At 40.9% G+C, this 13982-nt stretch overlaps 1 pseudogene; it reads right to left on the bottom strand.

The window, feature by feature from the left end:
• Positions 1–231: 231 nt before the first annotated feature.
• On the bottom strand, positions 232–2592 carry LOC131276988 (E3 ubiquitin-protein ligase Mdm2 pseudogene; annotated as a pseudogene).
• Positions 2593–13982: the final 11390 nt, after the last annotated feature.

Genomic DNA, 13982 nt, shown 5'->3' with positions numbered 1-13982 from the left:
ACTATAAACAGAATTGAAATTTTCCTAAAATGAAGTGAGTATTCACTAAACCCCATCCCTCCCAAAATAGGTAAATTACATTAAGGAGAAGAATTCTACATGGACTGAGATACTTTTACACTTCAATATGTATAAAAACATAAAAAGAATTTTAATGTTGCCAAAATACTGTCTTAGCTTTTAGGGTTACATAGTTAGAAATATATAATTCTACTCTTACAAACAAGTCAACTAGGAGAAATAAGTTAGCATAATCATTTGAACTGGCTGTCTACATATTGGGCAGGCCTTATTTTGTTTTTTGTTTTTATAGCTTTTTTGAACATGTAAAACAAACCATAAGATGTCCCTTTTTTGGTCATGGATGATACAGTCAATTTTAGGTCACAAGGTTCAATGGCACAAAGATGGAAACTAGATTCCATGCATTTCTCTTTATCTTGTGTTTCATTCTTCTCAAACTCTCTGACAGCTTTAATTTTTTATTTTTTAAAGAAGCTTTAGATTATATAAATGTTTAATAAAAAATATAGGGGATTCCCATATTCCCCAACTCCTCACCCTAACCCTCCTACACTTTCCCACATTAACAACATCTTTCATTAGTGTGGTAAGTTTGCTACAATTGATGAACACATATTGAAGCATTGTTATTAACAATGTACTGTAGTTTCTATTATAGCTTCCACTCTGCCTTACCCAATTTTATAGGTTATGACCAAACATAATGGCCTGTATCTGTCATTGCAATGTCATGTTGGAAAATTCCAGTGCCCCAAATGTCCCCATAGTATACCTATTCTTCCCTCTCCCTCACCTCAGAACCTCTGGTGGCCACCACCTTTACATCAATGATAAAAGTTCTTCCATTGCTAGAATAATGTTAAGTCTATAATAGAATAATACTAAGTCTACTTCAGTCCATTGTTCACTCCCCAGTCTTGAGGATTTCGGGATGGTGATCCCACTCTGCTTCTACTGGAGAGGGGGCTTAAATCCCAATGGGCAGATGGCTGACATCTTCTTGACTGGTATAAATGTTGCTACTAGAAGTTGATGGCTGAGAATAGCCCTCATTTTCTTGGGATTGGGAGGCTTGTGTGGTTTTATTATTTTCCTCTATGTCATTTTTCTGAAATCAGGAACATTAAAGCCCTCTTCTACATGTGTTGAGTTTTCTAGTATGGCTTTCCCAGGTATTTTCCCTTTATTATTTCTATTATCTTCAGGAAGTCAATTCTCACATCTTATAACGCATTTCCACAAGGGGAGGATACATTTCATTGCATGAAGTACATATTTCCCACAGAGAACTAAGGAAATTTCAGGATCTTCTTCAGATGAGTCTGTATCACTCTCCCCTGCTTGATATACAATAACTTGATAAACCTGATCATCTTCATATGAGAGTTCTTGCCCTTCTTCACTAATATTCTGAATCAAGAGATTCAACTTCAAATTATACACTGAATTGATCTGAAACTGAATCCTGATTCAACCAACCACCAGAATGTTCACTTATACCAGCATCAAGATCCAGATCCGATAGTCTCCATGGATTCACTCCTACAGAATCTTTTACCCCATATCTTCCTTATTATACATAGAGCAAGACTTTCATCAGAGGAAAGGTAAATGCTAACAGATTTGTGGTGCTTTCTCTGTTGTCTACCAGCTAAGTCTTCTGAATTTTCTGTCTCACTAATTACTCTCCTTTTAGATGAAGGTCTAAAAATCAAATTTGAGGATGAAGGTTTCTCCTCCTACACCTCTTGCACAGGGTCCCTTTGATGGCTGCCATCTTTTTTTTAAGATTTATTTTATTTCTCTCCCCTTCCCTCTCGCCTGCCCCAGTTGTTTGTTCTCTGTGTCCATTTGCTGTGTGTTCTTTGTCCACTTCTGTTGTTGTCAGCAGCATGGGAATCTGTCTCTTTTTTGTTGCATCGTCTTGTTGTGTCAGCTCTGTGTGCATGTGGCACCATTACTGGGCAGGCTGAACTTTCTTTCATGCTAGATGGCTCTCCTTATGGGGTGCACTCCTTGTGCATGGGGCTCCCCTACACGGGGGGCACCCCTGCATGGGGCAGTACTCCTTGTGCATATCAGTGCTGCACATGGGCCAACTCCACATGGGTCAAGGAGACCCGCGGTTGTACCGCAGACCTCCCATGTGGTAGATGGACACTCTATCCACTGGGCCAAGTCCGCTTCCTATGGCTGCCATCTTGAAGGTGACACCTGTTTTCACTTAGAGATGCACCTGAATCTGATGGTTCCTGCTGGTTGACTACTACCAAGTTTCTGTAGACATTTTCCTATGTTCTTTCACAGAGGAGCTTGACACTACAAACAACTCCCCTAGAAGATAATTTGAACAATATACAACATATTGTTGTTTCTCATCACTTGGTCATAATATAGTGATGAAGATAAAATATAATGTCTTTCATTGTGTGACTTTTTGTGCACCAACAGACTTTAGCAACTTCAGTAATGATTGTTTTGTTCTAACCAGGGTCTCTGGTTCTGAAGCAGGAATCTGTGAGGTGCTCATAGCATATCAGTAGACAGATAATTGTTGGTATTGCACATTTGTCATGCAGGGTTGTTCGTTCCTACAGTGGGATCTTTTGAGGCTCCCCAGTTCTGTTCACAGGGCACATGGAAGCCTTCATGTCAATTTCACACCACTATTGTATTCTGACACATTAGTTTGGGAGTAGGAGATTCCTTGAGGCAAAAGCATCAGAACCTGAGCCAGAGGTTTTGACCAGAAAAAGGCTCAGCTTCTTGCTCCATCCCCCTTCCAGTCACACAGGGCAACACAAGCCCCAAACAAAAGGAACAAAGGTTGCTAATAGCCATGCTCCCTCCTTTTCCCATCTGTCCTCTTGATAGTGGGAGGCCACTGGGGCTGGGAAGCTAAATGTGGAGACCCCCCAACCTCCTGAGAGCCCACATGGACCAGAACATTCTGCTTTGATGACCTGAGAGACATGCTTGCTGTCTCTGCTAACTAAAAGGGAAGAAGATTAGAGTTCTTCTGTTTTACGTAAGCTCTTAGATGCTCTTATCTTTTTAAACAAAAGAAGCAGCATTTGGAAATGTACACACACATCTTGTCTATTCTCCTGTATGTAGCCAGAAATGAAGCAGTTGCCTACAGATAATAAAATGCTTCTTAGTTTTACTACTGTGTGGTTAGACTGGTAAGAGGATGTGCCTGTCCCCTTGAAGCTGGCCCATGGTCTGTATGAATGCCCAGAGCCTGGAGAAGCCTGGGTCTCCCACCCAGCTCTTCAGGGTGGCAATGACCCTCCACCCTGCCATTCTCCCCAGCCCAAGGCTGTTCTACTTATATGTCACCAGGTCCTTGTCTGGTCAGCACCCATGTGAAACACCCTTCTCCATTCTAAAAGATTCTAAAAAGGAATCTTGTGGTTCTTTTAATACTATTACTATGTATCAAAAGGTTTCTCTTCCTTTCTAGCATGGTATTTTTTGTTTGGGTTTTGTTTTTGTGCTGAAATGACAATTATCTTTCTTGCTCAGTCAGCCTCCCATCTGTTCTGTATAATATACCATGGCCAGACTCAGTACAGGCTCAGCACACCAGTGTCTTCCCAGCTCATGTCCGTGATAAAACAGCCCACTTACCTAATTGGCTGACCAACCTTGTGGGTTTAAATTATGTGACACTGACAATTTTCCCAAATTGAGTACATTCAGTTGTTCATATGACCCTCATGGTATTCACGATATATGTAGGTTCACAACATAAGATGATACATTATCAATATGATACCTAAATAATAGACTGCATATGTAACCATTTATAACAATGTAACTTCATCAAGAACTTCCCTCTGAAAGTTCTTTTTTTCAGATTTGTGCTAACATGGGGTCAGGGACTGATTCCACAGGCATCATGTAGACATCAGAAAAGGTGGTTTTTAAGCACCATTTTTAAAAAGAAAATATTTATTTATTTTGCCCCATAATGTTAGCAATGTATGTAATCTCTGTCACAAATCTCAGTCCAAGTCTAAATATTTTTAAGTTACTATGAACTTAGGGCAGCACTGGGCAGTTTAGCACTTGCTGAAATGTGTTCAGTGTTCAATTATATTTGTGCATATTCTTTACTGCACAAGGAAAACAACATTTAATTTTCTAATTATCCAGAGAAAGTAATGTAAAGCAATGTTTTACTGAGAAATAAGAAATTTTTCTTGTTGTTTCTCAGGGGGTTAGGATTATTTTCTTTGTTCTATTTATTTTTAAAGTTCTTTTGCATTCTCCTTTTCATATATTTCCTTCATTTTACCAAAAGCTGTCCTTTATTCTTCAACCTTGCTCTTTTTGTCTTCTAAAAATGCCATATTTGCTTAATGAAACCTCAGGGAAATGATAATGCCTCATACACGCTGGATGTGTCAATTGTTTTTATTTTATTTGGTCATTAAATTTTTGTTTGGGGGAAGAGACATGCATGGCAACTGCATGGCATATTCCACTTACTAACTGCCCTCTCCACAAGTATGTCTGAAACATTTCTATAATTGTACAGAAGATGCAAGGAGTACATAGCTTCATTTATATCACAAAATCAAAGTTTGGGTTATTTTTCTTTTAATGTTTACAACTTATTTTCTCCATTTAAGGAGTGCTACTTCAAGAACTATGTGGTATTACAGAGAAAGTTGGAGATTAGTTTGAGGACTATTTATTGTTATACTTCTCGTCAATCCCCCACTGATTAAAAGAAAAATTGTTCCAGATAGCTTAGCTTATCTTAGGATGAGGTCTTGTTGGTATTTAAGAAAACCAGTCCATTCTTAGCTTTAAGCTTTCAATTTTAAGAATAAATGCATACAGCAGGAATTTAGAAACTTAAATGTGAGCTTCACTTATTGCAGTCATAGTTTCCTTATAAATTCTTTATCAGCTATTTCATGTGCATTAGAAATAACAAGCTGGGCTCCAGTCTTGTGAAGCTTCTGCTGGTTAAAGAAGGATGTGCAGATGCTACCAAGTGTGGCATCTGGACCCCACACTGTCATGAAGCCTGAGCCAGGGGAAAGGAACTGAAATAAAATCATTGCCTTTGTAAACATGGGAACCTTTACTTAGCCTTATAAGGTGGGAAGGGAAAGCTAATATTAAAAATCAGCCTTGAAGGGTGGGTGCAACACCATTTGCTTTGTTAGGTGTTTTGGTGAACGTTTTTGCATGTGGGTCTTTCTCTTTTTACAGAGTAGATCGAGGTCCAGCCAAGTTGACTATAAAGGAAGTCAGATATCCCATTAAATTGCTATGAATTAGGAATGTCCCATTGGAGATCGCATCCACCCTACATTATTCAGAGCAGCAGCAACTGTTTGCTGAGGGAGAAGGTTCTGTGGTGTCCTCATCACCTGCCACCTTGAGAGGCTGCTGCCTGCTCCTTTTTGGACAAAACTGCCACATCCAGCCCTTCCATTCCTCCCCGGTGTGCTTTGCTTTTAGAGTGGAAATTCACAGAATGAATTCCAGCCCTTCATTTGCATGGTTGTGGCATTGACTAGGCCTCAACTTCAGGGTCACAGTGGTCCAGAGGCACTGATGGCTGTCTTGAGTGCAGTGGCCCTCACTGAGCACCTGCCATCCTGTCTTCAGTCCATGGTAAGTGTTGCTGCTGGGGAACCAGAGCTGAGTCTAAGCACTTCACCCATCACACTGCATAGGACAGACACAGGATTTGAGTCCACATCTCGGGGCCCAGTGTCTGGAATTTCCCTTCCTGGGTGTTTCTCAGTCAGCTAATTAAAGTATTTAGAGGAAGCATGCCTATTTTAAATAAGCAGCATTTCTAATATTCATTGTGCTGTTCTAGTATACAAAGTATTAACTATAGTCCTTTGAGAAACGTGTATCTGCTGTTCACATCTTATTACAGCTACTTAAAAAGATAATCAGCTGTGCCAAAAATAGGGTGCTTTTGCTTTCACTTATTTTCTTAGAAGTTTAGGTATTGTCTGTTTAGCTTTTTAGTCAACAGTATTCAAATCAAGCTCTGGAAATATAAAATTACTGCCTTATATTACCTAATATAAAGGCATTCCATGAAGTTTGAAACAAGCTAAAAGGACACTGAAGTTCTTCTTCCTTATAAAGCTTCAATAATTTTCCTGCTGAAATTAAAGAGTGTGGTTGAAGACAGTTCATCCAACTTTTTCTTTCTGGGGAAATGTGGTCTCTTGCCTTTACACTTTTAGAAAAAGGGTCATATTTAAGTAGGTTGGTAAAGTTGTGGCTGTGGTTAGGAGACACTAGTGCATGAGCCTGCCTGTCAGTCTGCAATAAACATAGACTTGTTCTTTTCTGAGTGATTTAAACTACACAGAAGGCCATTAGAAGGCTCTCTGGAGCCATCGGGCTTCTGTCTTCTCTTCTAAAACTGCTGAGCTCATGAACCTGTATAAATAGCACTTATTTTGTTTGTCACTGACATAAGGGAGGTTGAATGGGAGGCTGGGTCATGACAAGACTGGGAATCTTAGGGCACAGAATATGCAGAGGGCTTTATGATGATCATGGTGTTTGCATGTCAGGGGCACTGTGGACCTCTGTTTAGGCAAGGGGTTCCTGGGAACCTGAGTCCTGCACCCTCTCCCCCATCACTTCCACCCACACACACATCTGTGGCTCAGTAACACCCTGCAAGTGGGGTCTGGGGTTGGTGTGCTGCTCTGCTAGCTACTTCAGGGGTAACTCCTCTCCTGTCTGCCTTTTCTTCACACAGAGAACCTGCAGTTTTGGAGGATTTGACCTGACAAACCATTCTCTGCACATGGGCAGTAGTAATGCCTCCCCAGTGGTGAGTGCAGTCAGAAGGAGACCAGTGGTTTATACTGGAGGGATGTGGTTGGCAAGGGCTTGAGACCGGTGCTTAGAGAATAGAGGCCCTGTGAGCAGGTGGTCCTCTATGGCCCTCACGCTCCTCCTTGCTCCATGGGGGTAAGTGAGAGCTCCCCCAGCCTGGTCTTCTCCCTGGAGGCAGCCACTTCCCCAGGGGCTTTTGTCACTCTCCTCACACAGTGGATCCAGGTGCCTTTGGTCTGTGCAGAGAACACCAAATGGAGCATGACTGAATGGAGACAGATTTCCCACCAAGCCTCTGGGCTCCTGTGGACTCTCTGCCTCCTTCGTGGTCCAGTCCCCACTCACAGGGGGTTCTGCTTCTGGACCTCAGCCCCAGAGGCTGCTGGGGGCCCAGCTTGCTCCCTAAAGGCCACTCTCTCAGGGCCCAAGTGTTTAGGTGAGCTTTCTGTGCAGCTTTGGAAAAACATGCATTTTGTCATGAAACTGAAATTTAGATTACCTACTTTATATTTGTTAGCATCATATATGACACAAGAAGAGTCCGAGAAATTCCTGGGAGAAAAACTGTTTTATTTGGATGTCAAATTTTATTATTTTGTAAACCAATAATTTTATGTAGTGATGCTTTTAAAAAATGAGAGAAAGTATGATTTTTTTTTCCTTTCTCAGGAGAGTTTTTTTTAAAGCAAAACAGAATGAGTGTTGACCACAGTCTGCCTTTTCAGACTAGGAAATTCAAACCTAGAAGAGCCAATACCCTGGGTCACCTGATGCTGGCTTTGCTGACTTGCCTTTTGTTCTCCTGGGAAGGGTTACCTGGACATTAGTCCATGTAAACCACTGTTGGACTGATGAAGTGCAGTCCCTTGGGATTTTTGTTGTTGTTTTTGTTGTCTGTTTGAGGTACCAAAGTCAGGGTTTGAACCAGAGACCTCATATGTGGGAAGCTGGAGCTCAAACATTGAGCCACATAGGCTTCACTCAATTGATTTTTTCTTTTGTTTTTCTTGTTTGTTTTTCTTAATTTTTTAGGAGGCATGAGGCAACTGAATCCAAGATCTCCAATGTGAGAAGTGGACACTCAACCACTTGAGCCACATCTGCTCCTAATAATGTTATTTAAACTAAGGCTTTTATCTTGATGCCAAGGGAAAGTATGGAAAATTGGCTTTTGAGGAAGATAACAAAAGCATAAAAACAAAATTGTAAATATAGATAAAAGCACAAGGGTGTCAATTAAACAAGGGAATTTTGGTGTAATGAAATTAAAAAAAATATTTTGACACATCTTCACCTTGTCCTGACTTAGTCATTTTGAGCAACCACCTGAGTAAACCCTTCCCTGGGTCTAACCACAACTAGCAACACCTGCACCTTCACAGGTATGGATGATAAGAGCTAACCTCAGCTTCTATGATCAGCCTCTGCCACTTCTTTTCAATTGCCCCCTTGCCCCGGCAGCTCTTTCCTGCTGCATAATTTATTTGCAAGGCACCAATTTCCATATGGCTTGGATGATAAGAAGCTGCTCTCAGCTTCTCCACATGGCCTTAGTCACATCTGCTTTTTGTACCATATATTGTGAAACGGCCAGGCCCAGGATCCATTGGACAAGAGCCTGGAATAATCATGTGCTCCAACCTGCCCTTTCATGAACCCTCACAGGAACTTAGGTTAGGTAAGCTGGGACCTGCCATGCCAAGATTCTTCATTCTCCCCCTCCAGATTCTTTGATGTTATGAACCTCTCATTTCATGCAATCTTGCTGGGTATCTGTGTTTGTACCTCATCACCAAAAAGTCTTCCCCATAATCTACAAAACACTTGGCTGAATGGGTTCTTGTTCTGTGATCTTGGCAGTACCTGTCCACATCAGATTCACACACAGTGTCAGCTGCTTCTGGATTATTTTGGTTAATTTTAATATTGGATCATATACCATTTCATATACCCACCTTGGAAGTGACATCAGTTTTAGCTGCATGTGTTATAGCCAAGTCTCATTTCCTTCTAATTTGCCAGCTATATGTGAAGTTATTAAAACCTGATAAGTTTATTTCAAGTAGGTCAGAGATTGGTTTTTCATTGTTTTCTTTTCCAGAATATAATGCCATCAGTTTGCAGGTGGTGGGATGTTGTCTTTAGGTGGTAGAGGGTCAGTAAATCTTCAATAACTTAAAAAAAAATCCCTGAGGATATTCCACTGATTTCCTACAATCCTGAAAAAACCTCACTTCACTATATTGGATCCTGTTTTAGTTAACCGAGGCTGATGAAAACAATATTTCCCCAAATGAGTTGGCTTTTCCAAAGGGGGTTTATTGACTTGCAAGCTTACAGTTGTGAAGCTGAGAAAAGAGTCCAAATCAAGACATCTTCTGGCAATGCTCTCTCATCAAAGATCAGCTGTGGGTGATCCTGGACTCTTCTGACATATGGGAAGTTACATGGTGTCATCTGTCAGTCTCTGCTTTCTCCTCTGGACTCTGTTGCTTTCAGTTTCTGGTTTCTCTCAGCTTCTGAGCATTTCACTCTGAGCATCTGTGTCTGTCTCTTTCCATATGGACTCTAGTAAGAGGATTAAGTCCCACCCTGGGGCATGACTTACAGAAGTAATCTAATCAGAGAGTCCCATTTACAATAGGTCCACTCCCACAGGAATGGATTGGCTCTAAGGACATGATTCTCTGGGATCCATCCAGCATCAGACTGTTACAGATACTCTCCAGTGAACTGTTCCCCATACATGGGCTGCCCTATAATTACCTCTGGTGGGATCAGTGGTGTTTGCCTGATGACATAGACCTCAGGGCCATGAGGACCAAAGGGAATGTTTTGGCCAAGACAGCACCAGTGAGTCAGTATTTAAACTTTAATTTAAATATCTCATGGATTTATTCTACCTTACCATAGGTGTTGGATGGTATGGGCAATGGGTGATTTGCTGGATGGGAACCACTTGACAAAAACTTTAAATATATATATATATATATATTTATTTATTTATATTATATTATATATATATATTTATTTACATTTTTAAAAAAGATACTTAGATTACACAAATGTTTATTGACATGCTTTTTTATAACCTTTTCAGAGAAGTGAGTTTGAAGCTTGCTTGAGAGTTCAAAGGGTACTCCCTGCTTTGGAAAACCATTTTCTTTTTTTCCCCTACAGTTAAAGCATTCTTATTTTGACAAGAGAATGCCTCAACCCATTCTTAATACCTGTAAGCCATAAACTACATATAATTATAATCCATTGAAAGAACTTGCTGGTAAAGCCCTTCAGCTGATGTTCAAATAGTCCAGTTGTGGAGGTTAAGTTTATGGAGATATATACATTAATAAATTTTGCCTAGATGATGAGCCTGTCATGTATGAATCTGGATACAGATTTTTTAAAGTACCTTATCAAAGACTGCCCACCAATATATTTCCTTGTCCTTTTTCATTTTTTGCATTCTGTAATGGGTAATTTCATGGAGTGCTCACATGTATTTCCTTCTAGGGACGCTAGGGCAAACAGGGCATTAGCCAGCACTTCCTAGATTCTATCCCCAGAATTTAATTGGTGACCCTACCGACTCTACTTTTCTTTTTCAAATACAGAAACACTTTCCTAACTGTGAGCTAACTCATTTGGAGAGGGCTTATGAGGGACATTATACAAGGAAAATGTTTTGCTGTCTCCACATATGGTTGAGCTGCTAGGTTGGCATTTTTTTCCTAAGTTTTGTGAGTGTGAACTTCCATTTTTATCACAGCATTTTTTCTTTGTTTTATCTTTTCCTTAGGTGATAGAAATACATCTATTATTTCAGGTATTTACCATTTTTTATTTGGTTCCTAATGACTTCAGGAAGTCCATTTGTTTTCATAAACTTCCAAAATCATGAATTATGCCAAACATATCTACGATCAGTATAAATATTGTGATTTTCTTTTAGCTAAATAACTTCCTCTATTTAAAAGTTTTACTACAGCTCACTAGGGCATGGTGAGGCCAGGGACTTGGTGACCAGTAATGGCATCTACTGTAGTGGTTACTTCATAGTTTGCCTCATAATGATCTGTTTCTGTTTTATGGTAAGACACATCTAAAAATATGATTTAAGGCAGGTTTATCAAGGATTTTTATGTTGTTTTTAGTTTAGTTTTGTTTTTGTGTGTGTGTGTTTTGTTTTGTTTTGCTGTATTTTTGGTAAATCTGGTCCTGGCGATAATAATTGAGAAAAAGGAACCTCACAATCTTGAGAATCATATTTTTCAGGCATGAGCAACAGAGTGCTGGATTTAAAGTATCACAATAGAGAATTTGGATATTTTAAGGAGAGAGCAGTATGATTTCAAAAAAGGTCAGTCTGTGCGTTGACATATGCTGGGTTTTTCTTGAGATTAGTAACCAGCAAATCATGGGCTCTATTAACTAAAAAGTATGTCCCCTGCCCACGTCAGCTGACACCTCATGTAATGTTGCAACCCCAGCTACTATCCTTTCACAGCTGAATATGATATAACTACTGCATCCAATTACAGACTGGAATATTCTATAACTTTTTCCCTGTTGGAAACTGAGGCATAGTGGTCTCACAAGGAGAGACATGCTGTTTCCATGGCTATGCTTGCAACCTAAGGAATGTGGTAATAAAGAGTTCCCAGTAAACAGGAGGAAGCTGTTAAAGGCTGAAAGAAAAGATGAGCACATACCTTTTGTAGTAAATTGAATACTTAGACTTTGTACCTTGAGAAAATATTTTTTTAATTGCTTAGACTATGAGTAATGCTGATAGTTAACTGCATGTTGCTGCTTGTTCTCATGTAGACTGGGGTATATATAGAACCCCTTGTAAACAATAAAGTTGTCTGATAAGTCTCTACTCACAGACCCCGTGATCCCAGCTCTCTCTCTTTCTTCCTCTTTCATTCATTCTTTTTTCTCTTTCTTTCATTCCCAATACCTTCAGGCCCAAATCTCCAACAAATGGTGCCCAATGCAGGGCCCAAAGAAGTGAGTCTTCCAAAACAGTTTTGGGACCCACGGAAAGGACTCCTATGAGGGTCGTGAATGACTTCCAAAGCAGTGTGACTCAAGTCTTCTTTTAGGTAAGTAACATTTCCACGAAGTCATCAGGGTAATGGGTATTCAAACGGGAAGTGTAGAAGAATATTTGCAAGTGTTAAAAACTTTGTTGAAAGCTAGTGGGGTGCCTGTAAAAAGTTGTGAGTTAATTGAATTGTTTGCTTTAATACAAAAGCATTGTGGTTGGTTTCAGCCTCAGGGGCATAATGTTTTAAATTTGAAACAGTGGAGATGTGTAATGAAAGCTTTACAGAGAGCAAATCAAAGAGGGGAATCCATTCCTTTTATCTGTGTGAGCTTTGTGCCAGCAAATTACTGCCACCTTATATCCTTTACAATCAGAGGAAGATGACAAAGAAGAAATTACTATATTTTCAAAACCCATAGACAAACAGAAAGTGGAGGGCCATTTGAAAGAAATAAATTCTGAGCCCAAAAGCCAGAGGAGAGACTCCTGGCTTTATGCTTAGTCCTAGTACTAACCCTTTTATAGTTAAGAAAATAACTGTCTACTCTAATGAAATATGCAGTCTCCATATATCATCCAGGTCTTTATCCTAGCTTATATACAGTTCAACCTAATGCACCTGTTGAGTCAGCAATTATGGCTGCCCCAGTATCAACACCTGGAATCTTTCAGATATGGCAGATGCTTTACCCTATGTTAAAAAGATAGTTGTGGGTAGGAGGCAAGATGGCGTCTGAGTGAGTGCACCTTATAATCTCTCCTGCAAAGAAGCGGCTAAGTAGGGTTGGAGTCCTGCTGGACCAGGCTGTTTTGGGTGTTTGAAGGGAAGGAGGTGTCTGGACATTGATTTGGTGGGATGGTGACAGAGGAGATTCTTGGAAGAGATAGAATTTTGGGTCTCTTTCACGGAGGTCAGGGTTGTGAGTGGGACCCTTCCCCCTGGAGCTGGCAGCCCGGTGGTGGTGATTCCTGGAGGCTTTGCTTTGCTGGGGAATTCCCAAGCCCTGAGCAGGCTGTTTTGGGGGCATGCAGGGTGGGAGGTGTCTGGAAGTCGATTTGGTGAGAAAGTGACGGAGGAGATTCTTGCAAGAGGTGGAATTTTGGGTTTCTGATTCAGAGGTCAGAAGTTCTGGCTGGAGCCCCTCCCCCTAGGGCTGGTGGCTGGGCCGTGGTGATCCCTGGGATCTTTGTTGTGTGGGGTGTTCCTAAACCTGAGCAGGCTGTTTCGGGGGCTTGCAGGGCAGGAGGTGTCTGGATGTCAATTTGGTGAGACAGTGACAGAAGAGATTCTTGCAAGAGGTGGAACTTTCGGTTTCTGACATGGAGGTCAGAAGTTTTAGGAGGAACCCTTCCACCTAGGGCTGGCAGCCTGTCTGGGGTGGTCCCTGATCTCTTTGTAGTGCAGCAGCACACCCAGCAGGCTGTTTCAGGGGCTTGCAGGGCAGGTGTCTGGATGTCGATTTGGTGAGACAGTGACAGAAGAGATTCTTGTAAGAGGTGGAATTTTGGGTTTCTGACACAAAGGTCAGAGTTTGCAGGTGAGGCCCCTCTCCCTAGGGCTGGTGCCCAGCTGCAGGGATCCCTGAAGGCTGTGTTGCACTGCAGTGCTCCCAGGCCCCCTGTTAACTGGATGCATGGTTCCCAGGTCTGTGTCCCCTAAACCCTGGTGGCCCACACTCCAGAGACTCACACACCTTGAGTCTGCAATATCAAAGGCTTCCCATCATTGAATCCACCACACAATGAGGTCCACTGAGGTCTTTGATTATCCTAGCCCTCAGCATTTCTGTTTTTGTTTTTTTTCTTTTTTCTTGTTCTTTTTTTGTCTTGGTTGCTAATATTGCATTATTTCCTGGTCTTTTCTCCCATTTTATCCCCCAAGGTCCTTTTTTGTTTATTTAGGGTTTTTTTTTTCTCCTTTTCTTTTTCTTGCTTGTTTCCCTCCCTTTTCTTTGCCCACCCTCTTTTTTCTTCTCTTTTTTTCTTTTCTCTCTTTTTCTTCTTATTTTATTATATTTAATTTATATAATAGGAGCTGCAGGGAGCACTTCACATTTGTGTTTCC

The sequence above is a fragment of the Dasypus novemcinctus genome, chromosome 31, assembly GCF_030445035.2.
Source record: "Dasypus novemcinctus isolate mDasNov1 chromosome 31, mDasNov1.1.hap2, whole genome shotgun sequence".
Classification (NCBI taxonomy): domain Eukaryota; kingdom Metazoa; phylum Chordata; class Mammalia; order Cingulata; family Dasypodidae; genus Dasypus; species Dasypus novemcinctus.
This window is presented reverse-complemented; position numbering and strand designations above follow the sequence as displayed.